We start from the raw sequence: 13,879 nt of genomic DNA, 5'->3' as shown, positions 1-13,879 counted from the left end.
GGGCAACAGGACGAATCCGGTAAAACGGAATGTTACCTATCTGCCTAGGAGGGAGGGGGGGGTGGGCATGATAAACCCAGTCCTGTTTTTCAGCGCTTTGTTCCTGCAGTTCAATCTGGGGAGGGCGGTAGGGCGGGAGCCACCGGGGTGGGCTAGGAGTGTCCTGCAGTGGTGGCCGAGATATTGGGACCTATGGCGGGAGGGGGGGAGGGTAGTGGCACTGCGAAGGGGGGCTCCGGGGGGGGTGAGTTATTGCAAGACCCTAGTGAAATTGGTGAGGGTGTGGGGGCTGACGGTGGGGGAGGTGAAGGCAGGACAACGGGGGGTCTGGATGGACAGAGTACGGGCGCAGGTGTTCTCAGCTCCTCTGGCGCTGAGGGACGCGCCGGCCCCACGGATGCAGCAGGGGTTACGGTTGATTGCTTCGAACCGCATCCCGGTGAAGTATAAAGACCTGGCGTGGCTGTCCTTTCACGGTAGACTGTACGTCCGAGGAAATTTGAAATATCGCAATGTGCGGGATAGAGGGTGCCCACGGGAGGAATGTGCTGGAACTGAAGAGACGATGGAGCATTTCCTGGTGAGGTGCCCATTTACAGTCCAGGTCTCTGACCGGGTTTCCTCGTTGCTGCAGATCCCCAGTTTCCGCAACTACAGCTATGCGGACTGGGTGTATGGCCCAGAGGGTGGAGAGGGACGCGGGGATCCGGTAACACGCTTTCTGATTTCGGTGATATTGCGGTACTGCCTCTGGATGGCGCGCTGCAGGGTGTCCCTGTACCAGGAGGTCCGGCCGGCGGAGGTAGTCAGCTGGGATGTGGTAAGGGCGGTGCAGGAAGCGGCGAAGTGGGAAAGGGTGGAAAAAGGGGTGGGGGTGGCTTCGAGGTGGTGGAGACACGTGAGGCTTAAGCCGCCATGAGGGGACATGCTTCCCAGGGGATTGTGTGCCAGTTGTCTGAAGGGGTTGTGGGGGGTCGGGGGGGGGGGTTGATCCATTGTATTATTGAGGAGGGGGTGTACATAGATAGGCAGACCATGTCTAGCTAGGAGCCTGGGGTTTGATTTGCATGTCCGGTTTTTTTCTTTGGTCTTTCTAATAAACAGTTTCCACTGTACTATTGAGGAGGGGGAGGGGGTGTACATAGATAGGAGGACCGTGTATAGCTAGGGGCTTGGTTTTGATTTGTATGTTATTTGTTTTTAGTTTTTTCCAATAAAAAGAGTTTTCCAGTCTGCCCAACAAGATAAATTCATATGTGCTATTTTTTGTGTATACCTGACCTTGATTTGAATCTGCCATTTTCAGGGCACAGACTGTAGAAGTCTGCCCAGCACTAGCCCCGCCTCCCAACCACCAGCCCCACCTCCCTCCACCGGCTCTGCCACCCAATCTGGGCTAAGCTTCTGAGGATCCCTTCCTTCTGAACAGGATTCCTTTATGTTTGTCCCAGAACAATCATCAGAACTTGTTTCTCAAAAAGTAGCTAGCACCTGACACAGTCACAACTTTCAAAGCTAGTGATTTACTTCAAAAAATGTCATCCAGATTTATGTTTATTTATTAATTTATTGGGATTTATTAACTGCCTTTATGAAGAGATTCAGCCAAGGCGGTGTACAGCAGGTACAGATTAACGTAAAACCAATTTGCTAACAGCATAACAATAATACAATGACCAAGAATAAACGTAAATACAATAAATGAGGTAAACTTGGAAACAGCAAGTTCAAACCTAATAATATGACTAACATGAAACAGGATTAAAAAATATACACATTTAACAGTACTGAAATTTAAATAACAGAGATATAATACGATATCAGCATAACACCAATGAAATATCTTATAGCACACATTAGAATGAATATTTTTTTTTTCTGTATAGATTTACTGTACCTGACTATTGGGAAGGTGTTATTGTGTGTACCGTATTTTTCGGACTATAAGACGCACCGGACCATAAGACGCACCTAGGTTTTAGAGGAGGGAAATAGGAAAAAAAAAATTTTCCTCTTTCCCTCCTCTAAAACCTAGGTGCTCCGGTGCGTCTTGTCCGGGTTTTGGACCTCCGTCCCGTACTTACAGGATTCCGTGTTCCCTGGTGGTCTAGTGACGTCGGGGCAGGAAAGAGCCCCCTCTTTCCTGCCCATCGCGCTGCTCTCCGTGCTTCTCAATGCTTTCCGACGGTCTCGGCGAGATTCAAAATGGCCGCCGAGAATCTCGGCGGCCATTTTGAATATCGCCGAGACCGTCGGAAAGCATTGAGAAGCACGGAGAGCAGCGCGATGGGCAGGAAAGAGGGGGCTCTTTCCTGCCCCGAAGTCACTAGACCACCAGGGAACACGGAATCCTGTAAGTATGGAACGGAGGTAAAAAAAACGCTACCTTCGGACTATAAGACGCACCCCCCATTTTCCTCCCAAATTTTGGGGGAAAAAAGTGCGTCTTATAGTCCGAAAAATACGGTAATTAATATTTTATAAAGACACATTCCAGCTTATAATTGAAAAAGAAAAACGCCTATATTGCGACCCAAATCGGGAGATAGACGTTTATCTCACAAAAACGAATAAAGCGGTATAATCGAAAGCCGAATTTGGACGTTTTCAACTGCACTCCGTCGCGGATGCGGACAAAGTTGATGGGGGCGTGTCAAAGGCGTGGTGAAGGCGGAACTGGGGCGTGGTTATCGGCTGATCAGAGATAGGCGCCTTTCGCCGATAATGGAAAAAAAATATGCGTTTTTAGCGAGAATTTAGGGCACTTTTCCTGGACCCTGTTTTTCCACGAATAGGGCCCCAAAAAGTGCCCTAAACGACCAGATGACCACTGGAGGGAGTCGGGGATGACCTCCCCTGACTCCCCCAGTGGTCACAAACCCCCTCCCACCACCTAAATATGCCGTTTCACAACTTTTTATGTTCACCCTCAAATGTCATACCCACCTCCCTGGCAGCAGTATGCAGGTCACTGGAGCAGTTATTAGGGGGTGCAGTGGACGTCAGGCAGGTAGACCCAGGCCCATCCCCCCCCACCTGTTACACTTGTGTTGGTAAATGGGAGCCCTCCACACCGCCCCCCAAACCCACTGTACCCACATGTAGGTGCCCCCCTTCACCCCTTAGGGCTGTAGTAATGGTGTAGACTTGTGGGTGGTGGGATTTGAGGGGGATTTGGGGGGCTCAACACACAAGGGAAGGGTGCTATGCACCTGGGAGCTCTTTTACCTTTTTTTTTTTTTTTTGTAAAAGTGCCCCCTAGGGTGCCCGGTTGGTGTCCTGGCATGTGAGGGGGACCAGTGCACTACGACTCCTGGCCCCTCCCATGAACAAATGCCTTGGATTTATTCGTTTTTGAGCTGGGCGCTTTCATTTTCCATTATCGCTGAAAAACAAAAACGCCCAGCTCACAAATTGTCGAATAAAACATGGACGTCTATTTTTTCCCAAAATACGGTTCGGTCCGCCCCTTCACGGACCCATTCTTGGAGATAAACGCCCATGGAGATAGATGTTTTCGTTCGATTATGCCCCTCATTGAGTCATATTTTCAGAGCACTTAGACTTACAAAGTTACATGGAGGGGTATTTTCGATTTGACGTCTAAATCAGACTTTGGGCATTTTGAGGGGAAATTCTATATATGGCACCTAAAAATATTGGTGCTGAAATCAGTGCCGACTAAGCATATTCTATAATCGGCAACTAGTTTTAGGCGCCAATTATAAAATACACTTAGTTATTTCAGCGCTTAAATCTGCGCGCATCCACTTACACCAAGTAAAATATGGCGCAAATCCCGGCACATAGATTTAGGCACACTGGGCGATAATCTATAACTATGCGTGCAAATTTCCGAATGCCCATGAAACGCCCATTTCTCCACCCATAACCATGCACCTTTTGACTGCGTGCGATAGAAGTTCAGCGCACTTCATGACAGAATATGCTTAGTGAGTTATGTGCGTAAATTCTAATCAATGCCAATTAGCAGGGCCGCCGAGCGACTGGGCCGGGCCCGGGGCCCCGCCCCTTCTGCCCCCCCCCCCAAGGGCGCCACCGCTCCCCTCCCCGAGATTGCCACAGCCTCTGCTCCCCCCTCCGTCCGCCACCGGGCCGGGCCCCCTGCATTGAAATCGCAGTCTCACCTCCGTGAAAGCAGCGCTGCAGGCAGCAGAACGCCTCCCTTCGGCCCTCCTTCCCTCCCTGTGTCCCGCCCTCGTCTGACATAACTCCCATGAGGGCGGGACACAAGGAGGGAAGGAGGGCCGAAGGGAGACATTCTGCTGCCTGCAGCGCTGCTTTCACGGAGGTGAGACTGCGATTTCAATGCAGGGGGCAGACGGTCGACGAAGGAGGGTGGGTGGGACTGCAGCGCCGGGCCCCCCTTGGAGGCCCGGGGAATTTTGTCCCCCCTGCCCCCCTCTCGGCGGCTATGCCAATTAGTGCTCATTATTGCTTGTTAAGCTTATTAAGTTACGTGCATTGTTATAGAATCCATGTTGATTTGGGCGTAGACCTCTAGGCAGGCTATATAGAATCTGGGAGTTTGTTCTAAACATCCCAAATCCGAATAGCAAATGTAACCATTTTCGAAAAAGCAAAATGTCTATACTTTTTTTTTTTTTTTTAAATACCGTTTGTAGCAAGGTTTTGTGCTCTGTATGTGCATCTTTTCTGGCTATTAAAAAAAATACACACTGAAATATTTCCTCAATTATTACTTTAAAAGGAGTGAAGCCTGTGAAAACTGGGATTACTTTAATCAGTGGGATTTGAATTAGAGACTTAAGTATATGTATCTACTATAATAAAACTCACCCTCAACGTTCTGAGGACACTGACATCAGTGAAGCCAAGCCACTGACAACAGTTCCTTCAGGTTCGAAGGTTCGTGGTGGTGAAGCCACCAGGCCCCGCCCTCGCGTCAAACGTCATGACAACGAGGGCGGAGCAAACGTTGAGGGTGAGTTTTATTACTGTACCTGTGCTCCGCCCTCGCGTCAAAACGCGATGACGTCGAGGGCGGCACAGGAAAATCGACACCCACACAGAGCAACGCTAACAGCGGCGGCAAACGAACCACCTACAACCGCAACGAGCCACGGGGCGGCCCAGGAAAATCGCCACTGATCTCCGTATGTGAGTCACCCCCCCCCCCCAAAAGCTAGCGCCCGTTTCATTGCTCAGAGAAACGGGCCTTCTTTCCTAGTTGTTAAATAACTTCTGGTTTTTAAAAGAGAAAGAATGTAATCAGATGTATTATTTCTAACTAATATTGGACAATAAGTGTGTTTTCAATGAAATGATTTGACTATACACCGTATTGGCCTTGAAGAAGCCAACCAGATGATCAATGTGGAATAATGAATTAGACGAGTAATATCTGGGGATAATCAGGTTAATACCACGTTTTTTTTCTGTTTACTGTTTAATTGATCTCCTTGTCTTGTTTCACTCTCCCTATTTAGTGGTCTAAGGAAGAGAATAGAATTACCTGACTGAAATAATTCCTACATATTACGTTCTCTGTATTCGCAGCAAGTTGTTTTATCGCTTGTAAAAATTTAAATGGCTATAAATAAAAAAATTTAAAAAAAAACCCGTACTAACAGTGGCAAAAGGTAATATGGATATCCGAAGGAAGATTGAACAGATTGAAAATTATAATAGAAGATTAAACCTGCGTTTGTTACATTTTCCTAAACTCCTTGGGATAAACCCGTTGGAATTGTTTAAAAGATTTAAAAATTCCACAAGAAGCTATTCCCCCAATAAATAAAATTTATTATATACCTAATAAACCCAAAGGAGCGGAAGGAGAAAGAAAAAAAGATACAGAAAAAGCAGATATTGATGTGGACAATATTCCAGCAATTTTAGAACAATCTTTGGAAAATGCCACTGAAAGAGCTACAATGATAATTTCTTTTGTTTTTGAGCAAGTCTTGAACTCAATTATTTATTTATAGCATTTATATCCCACATTATTCCCACCCATGGACAGGCTCAATGTGGCATACAATAGTCTATTAAGCAACATTAATACAAAATACAGGATTTTTTTTGTTGTTGTTACATTTGTACCCCACACTTTCCCACTCATGGCAGGCTCAATGCAGCTTATATGGGACAATGGAGGGTTAAGTGACTTGCCCAGAGTCACAAGGAGCTGCCTGTGCCTGAAGTGGGAATTGAACTCAGTTCCTCAGGACCAAAGTCCACCACCCTAACCACTAGGCCACTCCTCCACTGTTGCTACTATTTGAGATTCTACATGGAATGTTGCTATTCCACTAGCAACATTCCATGTAGAGGTCGGCCCTTGCAGATCACCAATGTGGTCGCGCAGGCTTCTGCTTCTGTGAGTCTGACGTCCTGCACATACGTGCAGGACGTCAGACTCACAGAAACAGAAGCCTGTGCAGCCTTCTACATGGAATGTTGCTAGTGGAATAGCAACATTCCATGTAGAATCTCCAATAGTAGCAACATTCCATGTAGAATCTTCAATAGTATCTATTTTATTTTTGTTACATTTGTACCCTGCGCTTTCCCACTCATGGCAGGCTCAATGCGGCTTACATGGGGCAATGGAGGGTTAAGTGACTTGCCCAGAGTCACAAGGAGCTGCCTGTGCCTGAAGTGGGAATCAAACTCAGTTCCCCAGGACCAAAGTCCACCACTCTAACCACTAGGCCACTCCTCCACTGTTGCTACTATTTGAGATTCTACATGGAATGTTGCTATTCCACTAGCAACATTCCATGTAGAGGTCGGCCCTTGCAGATCACCAATGTGGTCGCGCAGGCTTCTGCTTCTGTGAGTCTGACGTCCTGCACATACGTGCAGGACGTCAGACTCACAGAAACAGAAGCCTGTGCAGCCTTCTACATGGAATGTTGCTAGTGGAATAGCAACATTCCATGTAGAATCTCCAATAGTAGCAACATTCCATGTAGAATCTTCAATAGTATCTATTTTATTTTTGTTACATTTGTACCCTGCGCTTTCCCACTCATGGCAGGCTCAATGCGGCTTACATGGGGCAATGGAGGGTTAAGTGACTTGCCCAGAGTCACAAGGAGCTGCCTGTGCCTGAAGTGGGAATCAAACTCAGTTCCCCAGGACCAAAGTCCACCACTCTAACCACTAGGCCACTCCTCCACTGTTGCTACTATTTGAGATTCTACATGGAATGTTGCTATTCCACTAGCAACATTCCATGTAGAAGTCGGCCCTTGCAGATCACCAATGTGGTCGCGCAGGCTTCTGCTTCTGTGAGTCTGACGTCCTGCACATACGTGCAGGGCGTCAGACTCACAGAAACAGAAGCCTGCGCAGCCTTCTACATGGAATGTTGCTAGTGGAATAGCAACATTCCATGTAGAATGTCCAATATTCCATGTAGAATCTTCAATAGTATCTATTTTATTTTTGTTACATTTGTACCCTGCGCTTTCCCACTCATGGCAGGCTCAATGCGGCTTACATGGGGCAATGGAGGGTTAAGTGACTTGCCCAGAGTCACAAGGAGCTGCCTGTGCCTGAAGTGGGGAATCGAACTCAGTTCCCCAGGACCAAAGTCCACCACTCTAACCACTAGGCCACTCCTCCACTAGCATCAGAGAAGGGAAAGAGGAACAACAGGAGGGAGAGGGATAGAGGGAAAGGTGACAATTTGTCGATGTGGCTGCCGTGGCTCAGAGGGATGTAACACCAGGAGTGCCCACGGCATATGTTCTACCGAAAAGGAAGGTCTTGAGCCGCTTCTTAAAGGTCGGGTGATCTGGGGTGAATTTGACCACTTGGGGCAGCCCGTTCCAGGATTGAGTGCTAAGATAAGAAAAAGAGGAAGCATAGACAGTCTTATATTTGAGGCCACTGAGTGCTGGATAGTGGAGATTGAGATACGTGCGAGCTGACTTGCGGGAGTTCCTGGGCGGCAAGTTAATGAGAGTGTCCATGTAATTATGAGACTTTCCTTTAAAAATCTGCCAATTCTCAGTTCAGAGGTGAAAAAATTTGGATATATCCTGATGTTACTAAAATAACACAACAGAAGAGGAAAGCTTTTCTTTCTATGAAAATGAGAACATTTAGAATCAGGAGGATCGTTTTTGCTTTCCTACCCCTGTAATTGTATAATAAGGTTGGGTCAGACTAAATATGTTTTTTATTTACCTGAGCAGCGGAAATCTTTTCTCGACTCGAAACAATTAAATAAGTAGAAGAAATTGGGAAGTAAGACGCTTTAAATTTGTTTGTTATATACCTTATAATCTTCTCTAATTCCTAGCCCCCCCCCCCCTATTTTGTGGTCTAAGAAAGCTATTTAGATATTGGTTAAAGTGATGATATTTTTCTTTTGTGTATTATTGGCTGTATTTCACTTGACAGGTGTATACTGTTTAGGTATTGAAAATGCAATAAATAAATAATTTTTAAAAAATACGCACAAGTGAAAAATGCACAAAATCAAGCCATTGGGATGTAGGAGGGGGCCAGCAGTTTTAGCAGACTGGTCCCCAGACATCCCAGGAGAGCAATGGAGCACCCTAGGGGGCGCTACTGTGGACTTCATGTAAATGCTCCCAGGTACGCATCTCACCATTGCTCTCTTATCTTGTCTGCTGAGCCCTTCAAAACCCACCCAATACCACTACCCCCCACCACTACAATAGCCCTTATGGGTGAAAAGGGCACCTATATGTGGGTACAGTGGGTTTCTGGTGAGTTTTGGAGGGCTTACAGTTTCCACCACAAGTGTAAACAGGTAGGGGGAGGTATGGGCCTGGTTTCATCTGTCTACATTGCACTGCACCCACCACTACACTATTCCAAGGACCTGCATGTTGCTCTAATTGACCTACCTATAAGATCTGAGGCTGTCATAGAGGCTTGTGAGTACTATTTTTATTCATATCTTTTGGGGGTGGGAGGGGGTTAGTAAGCACTGGGATTCATCCCTGAATCCCTCCAGTGTCATCTGGTCATTTAGGGCACCTTTTTGTGTGTTAGTCATTAGAAAAAACAGGTCTAGACCAAAACGTTCATGTTTTTGCCCTAGACATTTTGGCTTTATTTCATTATGGCTGTAAAATGTCCAAGTGTTAGCCATACCCTAAGCAGACCCTAATCCCGTGTTCAAAATGCCCCCAACACATCTGCTTCTGATTTGGATGCACTGCAGATGAAATGGATAGATAGACGTCTGCAAAGCAGGTTTCGAAAATACCGATTTGAAGAAGAAATCTGTTCAAATCAGGGGCGTAGCTACGTGGGGCCACGGGGGCATGGGCCCCTGTAGATTTGGCCCTGGCCGCCCCACCACCAACCCCTTTGACCCCCCCCCTCACGCCGCCAACCCTCTCCCGGCGCCACCGCTGCCGTCGGGTACCTTTGCTGGCGGGGGACCCCAACCCCCGCCAGCCGAAGTCCTCTTCTCCGGCGAGGCTGCGTTACTGATCTGCAAGGCAAGGGCGTAGCCAGATGGCCAATTTTGGGTGGGCCTGAGACCAAGGTGGGTGGGCATGGAATTCGCCTCCCCCCTGGTCCCCCTCCAGTTTGCCCCTCTTTTCACCCCTCCCTTCCCAGAAACACCAAATATGAAATACTTGAGCTGGCGGAGATCCCCAAACCCTGCCAACTGAAGACTTCCTCCTCCTGGAGCAGCCAGCACTCTTCCAAACGGCAGCCGGTAGCACTTAACTTAAACTGCTGCTGCTGCTGACAGTAGGCTGTGCATGCTCAGTGCCTTTGCATGTGCTAAAACTGAGCATGTGCAGAAGGGCCGGTCTCAGCATCAGCTCAAGGCAAATGCAGCTGGCTGCCCAAGGAGAGAAAATCTTCAGCTGGCAAGGTTTGGGGATCCCCACCAGCCACAAGTGTGTCACAATTTTGGGTGGGCCTGAATCCAATGTGGGTGGGCCCCGGCCCACCCAGGCCCACCTGTGGCTACGCCACTGCTGCAAGGGCAGGCTTCTGTTTCTGTGAGTCTGACGTCCTGCACGTACGTGCAGGACGTCAGACTCGCAGAAACAGAAGCCTGCCCTTGCAGATCAGCAACGCGGCCACGCCGGAGAAGAGGACTTCGGCTGGCTGGGGTTGGAGACCCCCGCCAGCAAAGGTACCCGACGGCGGGGAAGGGTTGGCGGCAGCGGGAAGAGGGGGTCGAAAGGGTTGGCGCTGAGGGGGGGGGTCAAATGTGGTGGTGGCAGCGGGGAGGTCAAAAATGGGGGGCGGGGGTAAAAATGGTGGTGGTGGTGGGGGGCGGCGCCTCTCCTCGGGCTCTGGACCCCTCTTCTGCCGAAGTCTGGCTACGCCCCTGGTTCAAATGGTGCTTTATGGCACTTTTGGGATGTGTTTCTCTTTCAAAAATGAGCCCCTTGGTAGTAACCTATGGAACTTTGTAAGTCTAAAATGAGCCCCATATGCACCTATGTGTCTTTACAGAATAGGCTGCAAATATGCATCTTTTTGCCCCCTTAATCTAGGAGACTTTTTATTTTTTTTTAAAAATACACTCAAACTGTGGATAATACCTGGAATTGCTCGAATTTCCAAAAGTTTCAGATTAGCTGAAGTTATGATCTTAAGAACACAGACCTCTGTGTCCATGATAATGCCGTACCCAAGCAATTCCTAACTCATGAAGGGCTTAATCCTTCTTTGTCCTTTTGTATTTCCCGTTGAACTGTACACAACTGTTATGTCACCTTCTCTCTACCGACTGCAATCCTGATCAAGATATAAGTCCGAGTACAATGGGAAGTGAAGAGAGAGTCAGGTGGAAAATGAGCGCTTGAGTAAGATCAATGTAAGACCCGTTACCATAGCAACTGAGAGAATGGGATCCGGTGCCTCCGCCGCTCTCCCAATATTATGATTCTGTACAGGTTCTTGGAGCTGTGCGGCAGGACTAGAAATGATGCACACTGTAAAAAAAAAACTCCCTCAACGTTTTACGCTAAATGAAGAAACAAATAGATACTTAAATATTTAGAATCAGGTTTAAGGATCGGGCAAAAAAGAACCTGGAAGGCTCTCATTCCCCTACAAGTCACTTTGCTTACTCAACTATGTAATACTATAACTCTTGCCCAGGGCTTTGAGTTCCTGCAACTCCAAAACGGGGAAAATTCTTCAACAGCAAAAGAAACTAGGCAAGCATAAACTATTGTGAAAGCCACTGCAGGCCTTTTGCTCTTAGGGACCAAATGCAGTGAATAAGACAAAACTCTGCCGTGCTTTGTACTGGAAAGTTTCCTTCCACACTTTGTTTTGTCACGGAATTCATGATATAATTTTATTTTATTTATTACATTTGTACCCCACATTTTCCCACCTATTTGGTAGGCTCAGAATGGCTTACATGATTTCGGAGAGGTGGTTATAGGCTCCGATGCGAACAAATTAGGATTATAGTGATGAGATTTGCTATGGTTCATCCCAGGGGCGTAGCCAGACCTCGACGGGAGGGGAGGCCAGAGACCAAGGTGGGGGGGGGGGCACATTTTGGCTCGCCTCCCTGCTGCCGCCCTCCCGCCGCCACCTCTGCCCCTCCGCTGCCTTTGCCTACCTGCCGCCGCCACTTCTGCCTCCCCGCTGTCGCCGCCAGTCCCCCCTCCCCCGCTGGTTGGCTCGTTGGCCAATTTAGTTCTCGTGCATCCCAGGATAGTAATTTACTGAATCCAACCTCATGGGTGTTCCAACTATTTTATAGCGCACTTGGTACCGCATTTAGGCGTGCGTATTTATACCTGACATAAGTGGTTCCACCTAAATGGTGGTGCGTGACTGTCGACTTATACTAGTCCTATATAATAAAACGCACCTCCAATGTTCTGAAGCTGAGAAAGTGAAGCCTTGAAGCATTCGTGCTCTCTCTAAAGCTGTATCCATCTCCTGAAGTGACGTCAGCGTACTTCCGGGTACGTCACACGCAGCACTGACCAACCACAGGTGGGAGGGCGGGCGCACAGTGGTAATTTGCTCTACCGTTCAGTGGGTGTGCACGCTGAGCTGTGCACGGCAGTGGAGGTTGGGTGGTTGGCGGAGGGGCAGAGATTTGGGCGGTGTGGTGCTGTAAGGAGAAGGAGAATCGCTGGGTGGCTGGAGGGGGGAGGGGAGAGAGCAGAATCGCTGGGTGCCTGAAGGGGGGCAGGGGACATAGGAGAATCACTGGGTGGCTGGAGGGGGGGCAGGGGAGATAGGACAATCGCTGGCTGGCTGCAGGGGGAGCAGGGGAGACAGAAGAATCGCTGGGTGGCTGCAGGGGGGCAAGGGAAAAAGGAGAATCGCTGGGTGACTGGAGGGGGGGCAGGGGAGATAGGACAATCGCTGCGTGGCTGGAGGGGGCAGGGGAGAGGAGAATCGCTGGGTGGCTTGAGGGGGGGCAGGGGACACAGGAGAATCACTGGGTGACTGGAGGGGGGCAGGGGAGATAGGACAATCACTGGGTGGCTGGCGGGGGGCAGGGGAGAGAGGAGAATTGCTGGGTGGCTGGAGGAGGGACAGAGGAGACACACTTGCACTCAGCAATCTCACTCTCTCTCTGTCATACACACACACACACTTGCACATTCACTCTCTCTCACACACAGTCAATCTCACACATACTCTCTCAAACATACACACTCCGAGGAAAACCTTGCTAGCGCCCATTTCATTTGTGTCAGAAATGGGCCTGTTTTACTAGTATTCTATAATGGTAATTACGAGCTTGAATAGCCGTTATAGTAGCATTTGTGCTTAGCACTAAAACATTTGGCATCGAACTTAGGTGACCTTCCTTGAATTGACCTCAGGGAGTAATGATAATAATATGGTAAAATGGCCAGGGAGGACAAGACATTTTTGAGATATGTTAGTGACAGCAGGAAGTGCAAATGTGGCAATTGTGAGACTCAAAGGTGAAGGGGAGGAATATGTAGAAGCTGATAAAAATTAAGCACTTTTCTTTTCGAGAGATTTGTTGTGGAGCATTACGTTTTTGATCATAAGAATATTAAGAATAAAGTGCACTGGAGGCTTTTTTTATGCCGATGATAGACACTGGAACCCTTAAATGCAATTGGCTGAGGAAATGGTGAGGATCGAGTGAGGCTTTTTTTCTCCATGTGTATAGAGTCTGTATATCCTCTAACTGAAGAAAATAATATATATTGGTGTGAGACATCGAGTTAGTGATTCTGCTTTGTATGTGGCCTTGTTTGGCTGCTAAGCCTGGCTGGTTAAGTTCCTAACATTGGGACTTAACTGGTCACACCCCCAGAATGTCCCCAGCATCACTAGTACTAACCGGGCATTTTCAGAGGCGATCGCCAGTTAACTGCCAGTGAAAATGACCAGTTACCCACCGAGAGGCGTGTTAACCGGTCGGCAGCCGTTCCCAGCTGGTTAACTCGTGCTGAATATCAGGGGCGTAGCCAGACACACAATTTTGGGTGGGCCTGGGCCCAAGATGGGTGGGCAGAAGAACTCCACCCTGTCCCACAAGTGATTTGGTCTCTCCCTCTCTCACCTGCATGCCATATGGTCTCTCAAACACCCCCCTCTCCTGCATATCTTTTAAATAGCAGATTTTCACCGGCAGCGAGCAGCAACTAATACACACTGCTCAAGTTGGCCCCGCAGTCTTCCCTCTGATGCAACTTCCTGTTTCCGCACAGGCGGGAATACATCAGCGGGAAGGCTGCGGGGCCGGTGCAAATAGTATGTATCAGTCGCTGCTCACTACAGGCGAAGATCTGCTATTTACAAGGTACTGTATGCAGGAGGGACAGTTGCTGGGAGTTTTTGGCTGGTGGGGCTTGGGGATCCCTGCCAACCACATTATAGGTGTGCTGCTACTAGGTGGGCCTAAGCCCAAAGTAGG

Source organism: Microcaecilia unicolor, chromosome 11 (genome assembly GCF_901765095.1).
Source record: "Microcaecilia unicolor chromosome 11, aMicUni1.1, whole genome shotgun sequence".
NCBI classification, from domain to species: Eukaryota; Metazoa; Chordata; class Amphibia; order Gymnophiona; family Siphonopidae; genus Microcaecilia; species Microcaecilia unicolor.
Note: the sequence above shows the minus strand (reverse complement) of the source record.